A 19244-nucleotide genomic window follows, 5' to 3' on the forward strand; every position below is an offset into this window, starting at 1 on the left:
TTCAGTGTTGTCACATGAAAAGATAGAATAAAATATTTACAAAAATGTGAGGGGTGTACTCACTTTTGTGAGATACTGTATATCGGACCTCAACTAGGCAATTAGAGGCTATCAAGTGTAGGTTTGTTTTTTGCGCTGGTCTTTTTGTATTTCCAGCAGTCCAGTCTCCATGGATATTACAGCTGCGGACTATCTACCTTAACAATTGTATACCTGATAAGACCTTAATATTGCTGGTTTTCTGCCTATTGGGTTTTTATTTTTGTTTTAAAATCAGGAATCGAAGCCTGAGTATGTCATTAGTAGATTATGGCTACCCCCATGCTCATCCCATAATTAAATTACCATTAAAACCAGGAAGCATGGCCATAGAATCTGCCCACTGCTGTACGATTTCAATCAAAAGCAAGGTGACCCTGATGGGAAACTATTCTTTCAGTTCCCAATCAGACTTAACCCACCTAACAGGAGCTGTGGTCGTGAAGACTAGTTCCTCATCAGATCCACCTCACTTGTGTACCGAATCACTCACTTATTAAAGACAGCACAGACACAAGACTCTGGTCCGGCCGCACCTAGAGTATGCTGTCCAGTTCTGGGCACCAGTCCTCAGGAAGGATGTACTGGAAATGGAGCGAGTACAGAGAAGGGCAACAAAGCTAATAAAAGGTCTGGAGGATATTAGTTATGAGGAAAGGTTGCGAGCACTGAACTTATTCTCTCTGGAGAAGAGACACTTGAGAGGGGATATGATTTCAATTTACAAATACTGTACTGGTGACCCCACAATAGGGAGAAAACTTTTTCGCAGAAGAGAGTTTAATAAGACTCGTGGTCACTCATTACAATTAGAAGAAAAGAGGTTTAACCTTAAACTACGTAGAGGGTTCTTTACTGTAAGAGCGGCAAGGATGTGGAATTCCCTTCCACAGGCGGTGGTCTTAGTGGGGGGCATCGATAGGTTAAAAAAACTATTAGATAATCACCTGAATGACCGCAACATACAGGGATATACAATGTAATACTGACACATAATCACACACATAGGTTGGACTTGATGGACTTGTGTCTTTTTTCAACCTCACCTACTATGTAACTATGTAACTATGTAACATGCCCCATTCTGGGCACTGGCGTCTCTCTGACCGCCAGCACAACGATGGTTAATTACTGCCAGTTTCCTAATCCAGGAACTGGTGGCAGAAAATTGTACTAAAAGGTTTACTGAATATTCCAAACTATTGTGTGAGGTCAGGCTGCTATCATACTTCATGTGACCTCTGATCTTTCGGTTGTCTCAGGATAAATGTTTGCAAGGAATATGTAAATTCTTCTCACCCTAAGAACGGTAGGGAAAAGTGTCATGCAGAGGAGTTTAACTGACAGAAAAAGGTCTCGCTAGTTCAAGGTCTCCATGGCAACGGTTCAAGTGAAGGAAAACATTCCATGTTTCACAGCAATATAAAGGTAACATCTGAAGTGCAATTATAATGTCTTTTGGAACGGAACATTTTCTAAAGGTGCCCATAGACACTAGATGACAATCTTCTGATCTGGCTGAGGTTAGCCGGGGGAAAAGTGATGGGAGGTGTTGGGTAATCTTGTCAAATGCTATTCATGATAGATCCGTGCTGGGAATATCTACAGTGTGTGCTTCACTCATCTTCCATAGATTAAAGACAAATGATATCACAAGCTCACCCTTGACCTGGTAGCCAATATACATGCCAAATTGTGGTCAGATTGAGCAACCTCAATCTAATATTTATGGAGTGGTAGTAAAACCCTTACATACAGTTGTGCTCAAAAGTTTGCACACCCTGGCAGAAATTGTGAAATTTTGTCATTAATATTGAAAATATGACTGATCATGCCAAACAAACTGTCTTTTATTTAAGGATAGCAATCGCATGAAGCCATTTATTATCACATCATTTTTTGGATCCTTTTTAAATCATAATGATAACAGAAATCACCCAAATGGCCCTGATCAAAAATTTACATACCCTGGAATGTTTGGCTTTGGTACAGACACAGAAGGTGGCACACACAGGTTATAATGGCAATTAAAGGTTAGTTTCCCACATTTGTGGCTTTTTAAATCACAATTAGTGTCTGTGTATTATTATTATTATTATAATACAGGATTTATATAGCGCCGCTTTACAACATTAGGGCAGACAGTACAATTACAATACAATTCAATACAGGGGGAATCAGAGGGCCCTGCTCTTTAGAGCTTACAATCTAGGAGGGAGGGTCAAGTTAACCCTTTCATGACTAAGCCTATTTTTGAAATTTGGTGTTTACAAGTTAAAATCCGTATTTTTTGCTAGAAAATTACTTAGAGTTCCCAAACATTATATATATTTTTTTAGCAGAGAATCTAGAGAATAAAATGGCGATTGTTGCAATATTTTTTATCACACGGTATTTGTGCAGCGGTGTTTTAAACGCAAATTTTTGGAAAAGGGACACTTTCATGAATTTTAAAAAATCCAAACAGTAAAGTTACCCCAATTTTTTTGTATAATGTGAAAGATGATGTTACGCCGAGTAAATAGATACCAAACATGTCACCCTTTATAATTGCACGCACTCGTGGAATGGCGACAAACTACGGTACCTATGAATTTCCATAGGCGATGCTTTAAAAAATTTTTTACGGTTACCAGGTTTGAGCTACAGAGGAGGTCTAGTGCTAGAATTATTGTTCTCGCTCTGACGATCGCGGCGATACCTCCCATGTGTGGTTTGAACACCGTTTACATATGCGGGCGCGACTTCCGTATGCGTTTTCTTCGCTGCGCGAGCTCGCGGGGACAGGGGCACTTTAAAAAAATTTTTTTTTATTATTATTTATTTAATTTATTTTTTTACTTTAAAATTGTGTTTAAAAAAATTTTTTTTTTTTTTTACTTTTATTGCTGTCACAAGGAATGTAAACATCCCTTGTGACAGTAATAGGTGGTGACAGGTACTCTTTATGGAGGGATGGGGGGTCTAAAAGACCCCCCATCCCTCCTTTACACTTCAAAGTATTCAGATCGCCGAACACGGCGATTATGAACACTGTGTACTTTTTTAAATTCGGCGCCATTGGCAGCCGAGTAAACGGGAAGTGACGTCATGACGTCGCTTCCGCGTTTACAACAAGAAGGCTGGAACGAAGCCGCTCACAGCTTCGTTCCAGCCCGCCCCCAGCCGCCGAAGATTCCCAATTGGACACCGGGCCTCCCGATCGCACGGGAGGCCCGGTAACAGCGGCGGGAGGGGGGGGGGTGTCCCCTCCCGCTCCTCCGGTATAACAACCGAGCGGCTTTTAGCCACATCGGTTGTTATACATGGGTGGCCGATCGCCCGCTGGAAACAACGGTACCGGGATGATGCCTGCAGCTGTGGGCATCATCCCGGTATAACCCCGGAAAGCCGAGTACGCATATCTGCGTACGGTCGGCGGGAAGGGGATTTTATACAAAAGGGTAATAGCCGTGGGGGATGAGCTAATGGAGAAAATAGTGCAGTTGTTAGATGGAGGCAGGATAGGCTTCTCTGAAGAGGAAAGTTTTCAGGGACCGCCTAAAAGTGGATGAATTTGGAGACAGTCTGACAGATTGGGGTAGGGAATACCAGAGGATGGGCGAGGCTCGGGAGAAGTCCTGGAGGCGGATATGAGAGGAGGTGATGAGGGAGCTAGAGAGCAAGTGTATAAATGGTCAATGAGTTTGTTAGCTCTCACATAGATGCACTAATCTGGCTAAACACTGAGCCATGAGGAGGTGGAAAAGAACAGTCAAAAGATCTGCGCAACAAGGTAATGAAACTTTACAAAGATGGAAAAGGATTTTTTTATGGCTCAGTGTCTAGCCTGCTTAGTGCATCCATGTGAGAACAACTCATTGACCATTTATACACAGACACTAATTGTGATTTAAAAAGCCACAAATGTGGGAAATTAACATTTAATTGCCATTTTAACCTGTGTGTGCCACCTTCTGTGTCTGTACCAAGGCCAAACATTCCAGGGTATGTAAACTTTTGATCAGGGCCATTTGGGTGATTTATGTTATCATTATGATTTAAAAAGGATTGAAAAAACTATGTGATAATAACTAAAGTAAACAAACAAAAACACCAAGCGCAATAATGTTCTAGCGTGACATATACAGTCAAATAAGTGTAAATCAAATGTATGTGAATGCACGTGCAATTGATTAAATTAAAAAAAAAAAATTGTTGGATTGACAATGATATCAAGCTGCTTTCAATTATATAGTGGTCAGAATCCCCTAAAAATTAAAGCATATAACATAGATTGATGCACTCTGATACAAAGTTCAATCAATGTGAGAAAATAATTTTTTGTGCTAAAAAACCAATGTGAAAAAAATTGCTACCAAATCGCTAAAAAAAAATCACATATATATAAAATCGCAAATATATGAAAAAATCGCAAATATTTAAAAACGGTGTTCCTCCAGTTATACAAATCCACTGGAAGTGGTGCGATATCTCCAAAGTAAACTAAGCAACAATTGTGTATAAATATACTAAAAATGCGTTTACAAATAGTAATCAATCCAAATTAGTGCCAATAAATAAATAAATTAGATATATTCCCTGTGATAAGTGTTGAATCCTCCGTAATAAAAAATAAATAAATGATAAACTTATAAAGGTGCAATATATATACAATTGATGAGTATAAATAGTGCCAATAGAATCTGATTAAATATAGATGATTACATTCATGAGATAGGATAAGTAACAGGCGACAGTTCAATCCTCAGTAATCTGGGATATCTGGATTTCTGCAGTACTTATTTGTTCACCCTCTGAGCTATTTCTTCCACAGCCACAATGAATGGTAATTTTCTCGGTATCAAGTGGTTTTATGTAAAATAAACAAAGAGAGAAAACATTGCGCAATCTATATTTAATCAGATTCTATTGGCACTATTTATCTATTTATACTCATCAATTGTATATATATTGCACCTTTATAAGTTTATCATTTATTTATTTTTTATTACGGAGGATTCAACACTTATCACAGGGAATATATCTAATTTATTTATTTATTGGCACTAATTTGGATTGATTACTATTTGTAAACGCATTTTTAGTATATTTATACACAATTGTTGCTTAGTTTACTTTGGAGATATCCACTGGAAGTGGTGCGATTTGTATAACTGGAGGAACACAGTTTTTAAATATTTGCGATTTTTTCATATATTTGCGATTTTATATATATGCGATTTGGTAGCAATTTTTTTCACATTGGTTTTTTAACACAAAAAATTATTTTCTCACATTGATTGAACTTTGTATCAGAGTGCATCAATCTATGTTATATGCTATGTGATAATAACTGGCTTCATGTGATTGCTATCCTTAAATAAAAGACAGTTTTTTGGCATGATCAGTCATATTTTCAATATTAATGCCAAAATGTCACAATTTCTGCCAGGGTATGCAAACTTTTGAGCACAACTGTATACCCAGTAAGGTGACTGGCCTCAGATGCTACCCAGAGATTAAACAAATCCTCATAAATAGTTTGTACCTGTTAATCTGCAGTCTTCTCTTTTCTACAGCCAATTAAAAATATAGAATCTATATAGCTTGTCTAATGTTTCAGAAATCAGGGAGCTGACGTTACAATCTGCATAGCTGAGCGCTGATTGGAAGGAAGGGATACACCCACAGGAACAAAGCGGAGGCTGTCAATCACAGCCTGTGTGCTGGAACTCCCTTTTCCTTTTACCTTTTTACCTCTTGGTGTCAGAAAACCTTGTCAGAAGGGACTCATGCAGGCAGCAGTCAGAAATGACACAGTGCTCTGGATAGAAACAAATACACACTATAGAAGGATATGCTTTGTTCATATATTGTATGTCAGTGGTTTACAGGCACCTTAATGCTGAACTCCATGGAAATAGCTAAATACACAGCTGTGTGATGCTTGTGTTTTAGGCTGTATGCATTCAGGTATTCTGTATTCCGTTAACGCACAGGGCCCTAAATGTGGTACAGTGTCCAGCTGCAGTATATTTCAGCATGTCATAAATTTTGACAGGCTGAAGGCCTGTGCCTCCCAGGGACACAAAAACCTAGGGATTAGCTGTACAGGTGCTAAACAACCAGTGTGCATGTAGGCTTATAAGGGAGCAGTTTTATCTGCCAAAAGGATTTGTATTTCTGTCCATCCAGTCCTGAGATAAACACAGCTCAGCCACACAAAACAGCCCAGGAGACGTGTTTTTTCTCTGCTGTAGTTAAAGTTGGTATTTGGGGAAAAATAATTGATACATCTGAACAGGTGCATTATTGAAGTGCCAATTAATGCTGCTGCCAACTCCTTTTGCCTATAATTAACCACTTCCGGACCGCCGCACGAAGATATACGTTCTTACTTTGAAGAGGGAAATCGTTGTTATGGCAGCAGCTAGCTGCCATAAGCCCAGTATCCTCTTGTTCGGCCGGTGGTCCGGTTTCCGATAATAGTGGTTTCTGCGGCGCATTCACTGCAAGATCACTTATCGGCGGCGGGAGAGGGGCCCCCCACCGCGCTACGGTGCCCTCCGCAGCTTACCGGAGCCATCTGCTCTGTGGCATGGAAACGAGTGAGGGGAAGATGGCCCCCACTCATCTCCATAGCATTGCAGGGCGGAAGCGACGTCAAAACGCCATTTTTATTTTTTTTTTGGACTTTAGTATAAATATGAGATCTGAGGTCTTTTTGACCCCAGATCTCATATCTCAGAGGTCCTGCCATTTCTATTACAAGGGATGTTTACATTCCTTGTAATAGGAATAAAAGTGACACTTTTTTTTTTGTTTTGTTTTAAAGTGTAAAAATAAAAAATAAAAGGTAAAATAAATAATATAAAATAAAAAAAATACGTGAGTAGCGCCCGCATATGAAAAAGGTTGACAAACTACACATGTGAGGTATCGCCGCAATCAGTAGAGCGAGAGCAGTAATTCTAGCCCTAGACCTCATCTGTAACTCAAAACATGCAACCTGTAGAATTTTTTAAAGGTCGCCTATGGAGATTTTTAAGGGTAAAAGTTTGTCGCCATTCCACGGGCAGGCGCAATTTTGAAGTGTGACATGTTGGGTATCAAATTTACTTGCGTAACATTATCTTTCACAATATAAAACAAAAATGGGCTAACTTTACTGTTGTCTTATTTTTTAATTCAAAAAAAGTGTATTTTTTCCAAAATAAGTGCACTTGAAGACCGCTGCGCAAATATGGTGTGACAGAAAGTATTGCAATGACCGCCATTTTATTCTCTAGGGTGTTAGAAAAAAAATGTATAATGTTTGGGGGTTTTAAGTAATTTTCTAGCAAAAAAAAAACTGTTTCTAACTTGTAAACAACAAATCTCAAAAAGAGGCTCAGTCCTTAAGTGGTTAATAAGGAAATGCTGCCTGTAAATATAACAGAAGCAGCATTTCCTTGTAAGAAGACTGGTCACTCAAGCGGATTAGCTACAAGCAGCGTACAAAGAAAAATGCTAGGAGCAAGAGGAAGAAGTTTTTGTCAGAAAAGTTTTTTTCTTGGGGGGGGCTTTAGCTCTGTCAATCATACCATACATACCTGGTTTTACAGGGGAATAATCTAGCCAGTGACTTCCATAGACAGAAAAGCTCTCTCTAATGGCCCGTACACATGATCCGAATATCGTACAACCGATCGTATGACCATTTTCACTTAATAGTCGCAAGTAGAAATTGAATAGCTAAATAAAGTCACAAAAATTCTTGCACGACAGAAAAAAAAATCGGAAGTGATGTCATGTGTTGTAATGTATTTGTATTGGATTTTCGGACGAAAACTATACTGACTAACCAAAAATCGTACGATCTGGAATCGTACGAGGAAAATTTTCGTGCATGCCCGATCGAATAAGATCGGATGAACGGTCGGGATCGGCTGTCGAAAGTAGTGTACACACGATCTGAAAATTGTACGATCCTTCCTCGGACAACCGTTTTCGTACGATAGTCGGATCGTGTGCACGGGCCATTAGATCTTTTTGTCCGCATGGTAATGGTAGAACAAACATGGCACTAGGATGACTATTCTAGAAAGAAATATCAGGTCTGCCAGCAAGTAGATTTTTTCAAAAAGTTTGTGTTATAACAAGCTCCTCTGATTGCTTGAAGTGCTGATTATCACCATATAGGAGTTATTATTGTCCGATATTAAAAAGGTGGTCATATATTATGCAGCATAGTACACTAAATACAGGAGTTAAGAAGCTGCATCAATGGAGCATCAACTGTAATTATCAAGCTGTCTATGACCACCTCTAAGGACTCTTTGTACACACAATAAGGACTCGCCCTGCTGGCTGTACCAGTCTTAGGGCTTCGGCTGCATTCTTCACAATGTTAAATATGTAAAAGAGTGACAGGAAGCTTCCTTCATGACAGATGATGGAAATGCAAAGATGTGGCAACTCAAAATCCTTGAGGCTGCATTCACACCTGAGCAGAGCGCCTTTCAGGCATTTTTATTTGAGAGTTTTTAAGTGTTTTTGCTGCTGTTTGAGCAGAAGTCAAGCGACAAAACGCCCAAAAAATAGTTAATGTCGCACATTTTCAGACATTCCCAGTCTATGGGACCCAATCTGCCTCCAATCTGCTAAAAAGAAGCTCATGTAAAAATGTGGTGGGATTATGCCGCAATTGTCGCGCTGCAATAGTGCAAACCAAATCACGCAACGCGTCGCCCAAAAAATGTTCCAGAACTTCTTTTGACTGCACGACTTGGTCTGTGTGATTTGACACGCCACAAATGCACCACGTTTTTAGGTGTCATTGAAATGAATGGCACCTGAACACGCTGATGTGTGATTTGACATTTTAACAGAGCGTTTTAAATCGCAGGCAGAATTGGGGTGATTCCACCTGCGTATCAAAACACCTATATGTAAAACAGAGCATAATCTAACAAACCTACTTGTATATAGTTCAAAACTTAAATTCTGTGCTTATGGAGACCACCCTGGGATACTGACTGGGTTTGTCAGAGGTGAGATTTTTATCACAGCTGTTTTTTTTTTTTTTTGGTTGTTATTTTTTTTTTACAACTATGCATGATGTCTAATTCGGCCAGCACACTGCCTTCCACCTGTCATCATGCACCCCCCCCCCCCCCCCCCCCAGCTTTGCAGAACATGCTAGCTTCTTCAACCATCCGCTGGCATCAAGTGAACAGAGGCAGTGGGGTACAGTGACTGGTGAACTTTCTCATGTAAAAACCTTTGCTCATATTCATGGTCAACGTGAGGTGGGATACAACTCTGACCACCAACAAGAAGGGACGTGTCCAATGGCCAGCAACAAGGGGGCACTTGTCCAGTGATCAGTAGCAAGAGGGTATTTCTCCATTGACCAGCGGCAAGGGGGACACTTCTCCACTAACCAGCAGTAACATCAGGGGCAGCCCGTGCATTAAGGGCACACGGGAGCCCTCCCCCATGCATAATGGATAGATTCATGCATTGCATGAATCTGTCCATGGCTGCCGCTGCCTCCCCCTATTCGGGCATCCGGCCCCTTTTCAGACGCCGGGCACCTGAATTACAGCAGCAGGGGGTGTTTTTAAGCACCTGATTAGAGCCATAGGCTCTAATAGGCTTCAAAATAGGGTGGACTCAGAGCGCAGAGCATTGCACTCGAAGTCTACCCAGATTTGTTAGAAAAGCAAATGAATGTTTGGTTTTCTAACACTGAATCGACTCTCCACCAATCAGGAAGTGTGGGTCTGTTACCAGTTTCCCGATTGGCTGAAAGGTTAGGCGATCTTACTGGACGCTTGGGAGGATGGGAGGAGATGCATGGCAGAATCTGCCGTGATCTCTGAAGGACACGGAAGACGCTGCAAGATGCCTGGCGCAGCCTGTCTCCATGCCAGATGAGCCCACCGGTGGACCGGCAAAAAGCGGGGTGTGTGGGGGGGGGTTTGAAGTGCCGCAGGTGCCAGCAGTAATGGGGCACTTCTCCACTGATCAGCAGTAAGGGGGCCACTGCTCCCCTACCAGCAGGAAGGGGGCAACCTTTCCACTGACTAGCAGCAAGAGGAGCTGCGCTTACCCACTGAGGGTAACATTTACAATTATTACTCTATTTTAGACTGGGGTGCCTTGAGATTTTGCATACAATTAACTGAAGTACCACTATAACACACAGGGAGCAGACAGGCTTTTATTGCAGATAAGACATGCATTGTCTCTTTTGCAATAAAATGCCCCTACCTGCCTGCTCGCTGTCTTCTTCGGCGCTGCAAATTGAGCTGAACATGCTTACAGCACCAGGCCGGTCTCTGATTATTTTTTTTTTTTTGAAAGCCTATGGCATGCATAACACACCAAAAAACTTCACCCGGTGCCAAAAAAATAAACAAACATAAAGAGTGAAACACAAAAAAGAGCAAACGGGTACACAAATGTGCCTTGCCCTGAATCCCCCGGGGCGTTAGGCTCCAGACGGGGACAAGGATACTTACAATTGGTCCATCTGGCTGAAACCAGACAGACCCCGTTCTCTGGAGGGCCTGCCGAAACAGACCCACCCAAGTACTAGGTGAGGCTCCCCCGAAGGGAGACCCCATGAGAGAGGGCGAACTAAGCCAAAAGGCCTATTATCCACACCCTCCCAAGACTTTCAGGGCAGGCCCGAGGACCCGCAACCCTACTCATCACACAGTGCAACAAACCATCTACAAACATAAAAATACAAAAAGTGACAAACATAGGCTTAATAAATAAAATAAAGTGGGGAAGGAATAAGTGAAGAGGAGAGTGAAAAGGTGGCCATTGTGTGAAACAATGACCAGGCCCTCCGGCCAGGAATAAAAAATTCCTCTGGTCCCAGCCAAAAGGCCCAGCCCAAGAGGCAGGTGCTAAAAAAGCGTGTTCTATGGTGCAGTGACCGTGGTGCCTCAAATCAAAGTGACTCCCACTCAGTGATTTTTTGGCACCTCTGAACTGCCACTCCAGGGGCACATACTCCATAGGCTTTCAGGACCAACCCTGACTAACGACCTAGTGCCGGGATGACGGCCTTCTATGTATGTGCAGGAGTGATGCCATTTTGAGACTGACACTCAGAAGAAGGTGTCAAAATGGGAGAGGGACCATTGGACAGGTGACAATTAAGCCTTCGGTTCCACTTTAAAGGACGCCATGAATGAAAAAGGTTGAGAAATGCCGATTCCAACAAAAGGGTTAATGAAAGAGAAACACAATAACACTCATATGAATTTTAGGACTGAAAATTGTCTGAAGGATCTTTTGTACCTAGTTTTGTATAAGGTGAAGTTTGCATAAGGTATTTAGGTTATTCCACTTGCAAGACCAGGAAATGGCAATGCTTACTGTAATTAATGCTGCAGCACATGTCTTCGTCTCAAATGGCAAGCTTATTCATCCACAGCTCACCATAAGTGAAGGCTTGATAATCAACAATTACTCTAAAATATAACTCTATTTAAATTAAACAAGGGAACAAAACGATCAGTGCATTAGTGCAGCTCTCAAGCTTTTCACATGAATCCCACACATCCACACCGGGTAAAAGACTGTAACCACCTGTATTGTCTGAAGATGTTTATTCAGAGTATACTATAAATCTTAAGATAAATGAATCACAAGACCTACATAGGCACTGATGCTTTTTGCACTTAAAGCTTATAGCGGACCTTGTACTTAAATGTAAGATCTGCCTGTGTTGCTGCCCCTGCCCACTTTTGGATATGATCCTCACTCCCAGGCTCCTGGTTAGCGTGCATTGTATAACCCTTAAAGTAATGTGTCCAACATGAAGGTTTAATATAGGCCCTATATATATATATATATATATATATATATATATATATATATATATATATATATATATATATATATATATATATATATATATATATATATATAGAAGAAATGACACTTTGCTACAATGTAAAGTAGTGAGTGTACAGCTTGTATAACAGTGTAAATTTGCTGTCCCCTCAAAATAACTCAACACACAGCCATTAATGTCTAAACTGCTGGCAACAAAAGTGAGTACACCCCTAAGTGAAAATGTCCAAATTGGGCCCAATTATCCATTTTCCCTCGCAAGGTCCATAAAGACATGGATGAGCGAGTTTGGGGTAGAGGAACTTGACTGGCCTGTACAGAGTCCTGACCTCAACCCAATAGAACACCTTTGGGATGAATCAGAGCAGAAACTCTGAGCCAGGCCTTCTCGTTCAACATCAGTACCTGACCTCACAAATGCGCTTCTGGAAGAATGGTCAAACATTTCCATAGACACACTCCTAAACCTTGTGCACAGCCTTCCCAGAAGAGTTGAAGCTGTTATAGCTGCAAAGGGTGGGCCAACTCAATATTGAACCCCACGGACTAAGCCTAGGTTCAGGCTAGTGCGATGCGGGAACCAGCGCGATTCCAACGCTGGTTCCCCCATCGCTCCTCTCCTGCAGGAAGTTCACACTGCCTTCTGCAAACTGCTGCGGGTGTCAATACATTGTTAATGACACCCCCAGATCGGTTCACAGACCGCAATGCGAACTGTGAACTCACACAGGAATCGGATCTCATAGGTGAGAACACCCATGCGATCCAATTCTAGTGCGGGGGAAAAACAAGTCCCTGCACCTTTTTCTGTGCAAATCCAATGCGTGTTCAGCCATACACCGGTATGGCTGAACTTGCATTGCTCAGACATCGCATGTGATGGGCACCTGAGGTACGGGTGCGAATCACATGCAATGTCAGGGATGGTACTAGTGTGAACCCAGGCTAAGACTGGGATGCCATTACAGTTCATGTGCATGTAAAGGCAGGTGTCCCAATACTTTTGGTAATATAGTGTATATGTGTAAAACTGGCTTTGGGTTTACATCTAGTGTAAGTGCTTAGTACAAAACACATAAAAGTCCCTCTTTGCTTTGCAATCATACTCTCTTTAGATTGTACAATAAACTCTAATAGGGCGTACACACGGTCGGACTTTTTTTTCGAAAATTCCGACAACAAAATCCTAGGATTTTTTCTGACGGATGTTGGCTCAAACTTGTCTTGCATACACACGGTCACACAAAGTTGTCGGAAAATCCGATCATTCTAAACGCGGTGACATAAAACACGTACGTCGGGACTATAAATGGGGCAGTGGCCAATAGCTTTCATCACTTTATTTATTCTGAGCATACGTGGCACTTTGTCCGTCGGATTTGTGTACACACGATCGGAATTTCCGATAACGGATTTTGTTGTCGGAAAATTTTATCTCCTGCTCTCCAACTTTGTGTGTCGGAAAATCCGATGGAAAATGTCCGATGGAGCCCACACACGGTCGGAATTTCCGACAACACGCTCCGATCGGACATTTTCCATTGGAAAATCCGACCGTGTGTACGGGGCATAAGTATCTCTGACATCTGTGGCTGCTTACAATCCTTCTACTAGTATTGCATATGTTGGGTAAGTCCATCTCTTGTGTGGTTATGGGAAGGGACTGTCACACAATTTACTAGTTTTCACAAGATGTTTCCTCATCTCAGCTGGTGACTATATTTACTGTTTTTCACAGCACAGTACAAGAGACACTTAAAGCGGAGGTCCGCCCACCGCTGCAAAAATTAAAAGCCAGCAGCTACACATACTGCAGCTGCTGACTTTTAATAATAGGACACTTACCTGTCCTGGAGTCCAGCGATGTCGGCACAGCAGCTGATGTTTCCATCATCTGTCAGGTGCATGTCGCCTCCATTGCGAGTAAGGGAACCCAGCAGTGTAGCCTTACGGCTTAACGCCAGGAACCCTACTGCACATGCGCGAGGCTCCGCTCCTCTCTCCTACTGGTCCAGCGGAGAACGAGGAGGGAGGCCCAACGATGACGCAAATACCCGCGGCTGAGGCTCCCGGAAGTGGGGACAGAATACCTGTGAAAAACAGGTAATCCTGTCCCCCCCTTCCCGCCCTAAAAGGTGCCAAATGTGGCACCGGAGGGGGGAAGGAGTACAACGACCGGAAGTTCCACTTTTGGGTGGAAGTCCGCTTTAACTAAGGGTACAGGGTACAGCCTTCTAGGGCCCATTAGCACTGTTGCATTTTAATTTTAACGTGCATGTCATGGTTCAAAGGCAAATATATTATGCCCTGCAAGTGCAGTTGCGCCAGAGCTTAGTAAATGAGGTAAAGCTTCACTTTGCAAAAAATACCCAATCATGTGCAAGGAAAATAAAAAAAACAGCACAAGATTGGATGATAGAAAACAGCAGAGCTTCCCCTCAGATCTAGAACGACTGCACTTGCAGTGCGCAGTATATATTGCCTTTAGTAAATCAACCCCATTATAGTTATTATGGTGAACCATGACATGCACATTTATAGTGCATCTGAACATTAAAATTAAAATGTAACGGTGCAAATGGGCCCTAAAATCAATTCTAAATCAACCTCCCCGTGTGTGCTCATCTCAGTACTGCAGCGCGATGTGTTTGGAAAAATCAGACATTTTCATTTCTTTCTGCATTTTAGCGCATTGGGAAGCCCATAAAAGTTCATGGCAGCAAATCAACATAAATATAACATGCGTTTTGATGCACTGCCAACAGGTGCTGACAAGCTTTGGTCAATGGCTGTTTACCTTATCCACTCCAACTTCTAAATGCACTGAAAGCACATCAAAATGCATGTCAACGCACAAATGAAACTCACACTGAATCACGACAAATCACTTGCCTAACACTACAAAGATGCTTTAGGTACAAGCATAGATCTAAATGGATTGTCATTCTCTCTAAAATGACTTTCAGGTTCTGTATCTCCCGGCAGGCTCTGGTGCATTAGAACAGCTCTGTTCACTATTTTGGGGATGGAATGAAGTGCAATAGGACGTTGTTGCATAAATCAGCCTTTCACAGCCCCCTAGAAGTACCCCGCTCCTCAATGGGAGAACAGTATGTGCCCATTACCCAGTTCTTACTACAATTAGCTACCGGAATCCCACTCTCGACATCTACATACAATTAGTTAAGACGGTCTGTGGTTTTTTTCCTGTTAGTGGAAAAGAACAATATTTATGATCTTCAAATAAAGTGCAAATTCTCAGTAGAAAAACGATCTACTCTTCAAAGTAATGCTGTCACTGCAGCGCTCGATTAAAGCAGATGTGGGCTAATTAAATGTAAAAATCGGGAGTTAGTCTGCCCAATGTAAGAGTCAGCACACGCTTTAGAAGTGCAAGTTGACCTTTACAGCATTTTCTAACTACAACATAATTAGTGTTGGCTCTTCATCTTCTCAGTTATATTTAATTACCTTTTCCCCCTTTTCACTGAATATAACTGACAGTCATGCACAGTCTACCACAATGCGGGTCACAAAAATCTCAGGAGACAAGCAGTACACAGTAGAGATTTAATCCTACATTAAACTCCCCCAATCAAAGATTGTTAAAGTGGAACTCCAACCTAATTTTCTTTTATTGTAAGATACAGTGGGGGGGGTGTTGTCACCAGCACAGGGAGTGAGAGAACTCGCTCTTTAGGACACAACAGCAAGTAAAAAAATGTATAACTTTTTAGCAAAGTAGAGGAAGACTAGAACGTCTATCAGCTTTCTAATGTTGTCTGTGTCCCTGTCCCTACTAAGGATTAGCTTGGGCTCAATGGGATTCCATGCATGTGAATGCTAGGAACACCTGTGCATCCCGTATGGGCAAGTAAATACATAGCTACGCCTGTGTGAATGAGACTGGTTAGCAATCTGAGTGAAAGATTAATTTCTGCACCCCAACCCTCCCCCCCAAACCTTCATATTAGTCAAATTACAGGAACTATTCTATGCAGAAAGGTAGGAAAACCTTCTGCATGCAGCTTCCCCCACAGCCCCCCTAACTACATACCCAAGCCCGATCTTGATCCAGCGATGTGCATGAGAGCAGAGGTTCTCTCAGGTCTCTTGCTCCTTATTGGCTCAGATACAGCAACAGGAGTTATTGGTTCCCACTGCTGTCAATCAGACCCAAAGAGGGAGGGGGCAGGGCCAAGTCCTATTCTGTGTGTCTTATGGACATGAAGAGCTTGGGAGCGAGCATGCACAAGTGCCCCCACAACAAGCGGCTTGCTATTGGGGCACTCTGTGAGGGGCTGGAGCCCAGAGAGCCGCCAGGGGACCTGAGATGAGGAGGATCGGGGATGCACAGTGCAAATCATTACACAGAGCAAGTGAGTATAACAGGTTTGTCATTTTAAAAATATTAAACATGAGCCTTAAGTATTACTTTAACTTAGTGTACCTATCCTGACAATTTAGACTTTACATGACAATCCCATAATTATTTACAGCAAATACCTTCTTCCCATACATAAAAAATAGCACTGTTCCTGAGCACCCTAACCCCTAAAGAATACATGCTACTCCGAGCAATATTGGGGTTTCATGTAATTAGAAGAAGCAGAGAGTCTATTGTTCTCAAATAGACCTATCTGGGGGATTAGACACGAGATAAAAAAGGTTCAGGAACAACCTTAATGGATGCCCACATGTACATATATAATTACAAAAGGTACTTAAAACATCAATAAGACTATTTACAGTAACGTATTCATATGCAAATTTTAAACAACTATAGAGACTCTGTCGCCTCAGTAACAAAGAGAGGACAAAGCCAATAGTTAAAGAATAAAGCCTAGTATACACCATTAGTCTTTTTTTAATTTAACCCAGCAGGTTGAACGAAAAAAAAAACTGACAGCTCCAGTCAGAGCTGTTGTACTAACAATCCGATGTTAGTACAGCGATCTCCCCTGCTGGTCTATTGTGTTGTGCCCCCTCCCCGCCAGAACACTCTGGTCGGCTAATCGGGAGTCGGTTGGCTGCTGGTTTACCAGCAAGCACGTCCGAAAGAAGCCGGCCAGCTGCTGCACACACGGGCTGAATGTTAGCCAGTTTTTATTGAATCGGCCGATGTCGCCTGACATTTGACCCATGTGTACTAGGCTTTAGGTACATACTTGCCTTTCTGGTGGGTATGAGTGGAATTTTTAGGTGCGTGTTCTGGGTGCCGATGTTATCCAAGGCTTTTGGATGTGTTGGATAAGGCTTTACCAGCTGGACACTGTGGTTCCTCCAACTACTGTGCCTTGTAGACTTACAGGTTGTCAGGAGAAGCCACAGCAAAAGTGGGGAACATGCTATCCAATACACCTGGAAGTGTCAGAAACCAGCAGTGCCTTGAGCTTTACAAAAATGTGATGATTATGGCCGACAATGAGAAGAAGGGTAAAAGCTGGCCATAGATGGGTAGAATTTCAAACGCACATTCTTAAGAAAAGAATGTTCTAAGAAAGTTTGCTTATTTTTCATTAGTGGGTCAAATTGATGTTCGTTTTCGACTGCAGTGACAAGAGAATTCAAAGGAGAATGGAAAAATTTTCTCAAACAGATTTCTAACAGTGTACATTGTTTTCGTTTGGAAAAGTCCATTCTTACCTAAATCAAATGTTAAAAGCAAATAAAATCTTTCGAACGACATTCAAATATTCTGAGAATTTTCCTAAGGCGTTTCCTAGGAAATTTTATCCATCTATGGCCAACTTATACCACTTATTCTTTACAGGGTAGCTTTGGCCTATCTTTGTTACATAGGCAGCAGGGTCACTTTACACTGGACTGTTAAAGTACATATGTAGATTTGTACTAAAAGCCCTGTAGAGATCCCCCTTAACTACCAAAAATCAGACCTCAGAAGCAGCGCAGTCTCACTTTGAGGCAAGGCTTACATTTGATTTCCTCCAGGTACCGCAAACACAAGGTCTATAGAGATGAATGGGAGACACCAGCATTGGGCATAATAGATAAAGGGAGAGTCGGGGAACCCATACAAAATTTTTAACACAGAAGAATTCTGGTTGATTGCTAAAGGTTACAAGATTTGCCTTACTGCAGAATAAAAATAAGAGCCAGAAGGGTAATATTATTCAGAAAAAATAATCACATGAACACATGCCATAGTCTTTTCATATGGAACACAGGGATCTTTTTTTCTCATATAATGATATGAAGAACACATACCTCTGACACTCGCTCTGAAATCCCAGACACAACTCAGAGAACTAACCAGGCTCAGGAGATCAAAAAGGCTCCGTCTACAAACAAAGAACACGAATGTCAATTATACTGCAAAACAGAAAATGGCGTTTATCTCAGTTATCATTGCAATGCAAGTATTAAATCCTTGTTTAGATCTAGGGAAAAATCAGTTTAAGGCCCCTTTCACCCAGACGGACAATAGGGTCCGCCTGTGAGTTTTTCAGGCAGACCCAATCGGACCATCCATTGCTCTCTATGGAGCGGCGGATGTCAACAGAAACGTGTCTGTTGACACCCGCCAACATCTGATCCGTTATGCTAAAAACAGACAGACAGGGATCAGTTCCCCATCAGTCTGGCGGATCGGATGACAGTCAGATGGAAACAGACAGGCGGTCAGTTCACACCCACAGCCCATAGAGGGCAGCGGACTATGGGGTTTATTTACTAAAGCTAGAGAGTGCAAAATCAGTCACACTTCTCGATAGAAACCAATCAGCTTCTAGGTTTTATTGGCAAAGTTTAATTAAACAAGCTGTGGTTAGAAGCTGATTGGTTTCTCTGCAGAAGTGTGACTGATTTTGCACTCTCTAGCTTTAGTAAATAAACCCCTATGTCTGTGTCCGCTCTGCATAAGAGGAGCAGACACTGGCCTGTCATCCGCCTACTCAGCGGAGATTAGCTGAGAGATTGCCTGCTGAGCAGGCGGACTCCGCCAGTGTGAAAGTGGCCTTACTTACTTGATTCTCCTTTCCCCTGGCGACAAAAGTTTTCCATCTTGTCTGTTCAACAGACGTCGATCTGACAAACAACTTCTGTCCAACATGGAGAGACACACATAAATCGAAATTCAGTCGGTCCCTGCTGAACTGACCAAATATTGATCCGTCTATGGCTAGCTTTATTGTTAGAGAGATTTTTCAGACTTCCTGTGTGATTATTGGGGCATTCAGGGCAAGGTGACAGCAGCTCTGTAAAGGGCATCCTCTGACCCATTATACTCAACCTAACTGCACTCGCCCATAGCTCACCGTTCCTTTGCATCTGGCAAAAATATCAGTTATGCTGGTGACTCGAGGGAGCAGTGATGTTGTTCCCCTGGTCATGTGACAGTGCTC

General features: G+C 42.1%; 1 protein-coding gene across 9 annotated transcripts in view; it reads right to left on the minus strand.

Annotated features, from left to right (window-relative positions):
- The window catches only part of DTX3 (deltex E3 ubiquitin ligase 3), a 177619-nt gene that overhangs the window by 81788 nt on the left and 76587 nt on the right, over positions 1-19244 (minus strand). For all 9 annotated transcript variants that reach the window (XM_073613773.1, XM_073613771.1, XM_073613775.1 and 6 more), the window contains one exon: positions 18109-18182. The gene's annotated coding sequence lies outside the window, so the exon portion shown is untranslated. The remainder of the gene's footprint in view (positions 1-18108; positions 18183-19244) is intronic.

Source organism: Aquarana catesbeiana, linkage group LG02, assembly GCF_042186555.1.
Source record: "Aquarana catesbeiana isolate 2022-GZ linkage group LG02, ASM4218655v1, whole genome shotgun sequence".
Classification (NCBI taxonomy): domain Eukaryota; kingdom Metazoa; phylum Chordata; class Amphibia; order Anura; family Ranidae; genus Aquarana; species Aquarana catesbeiana.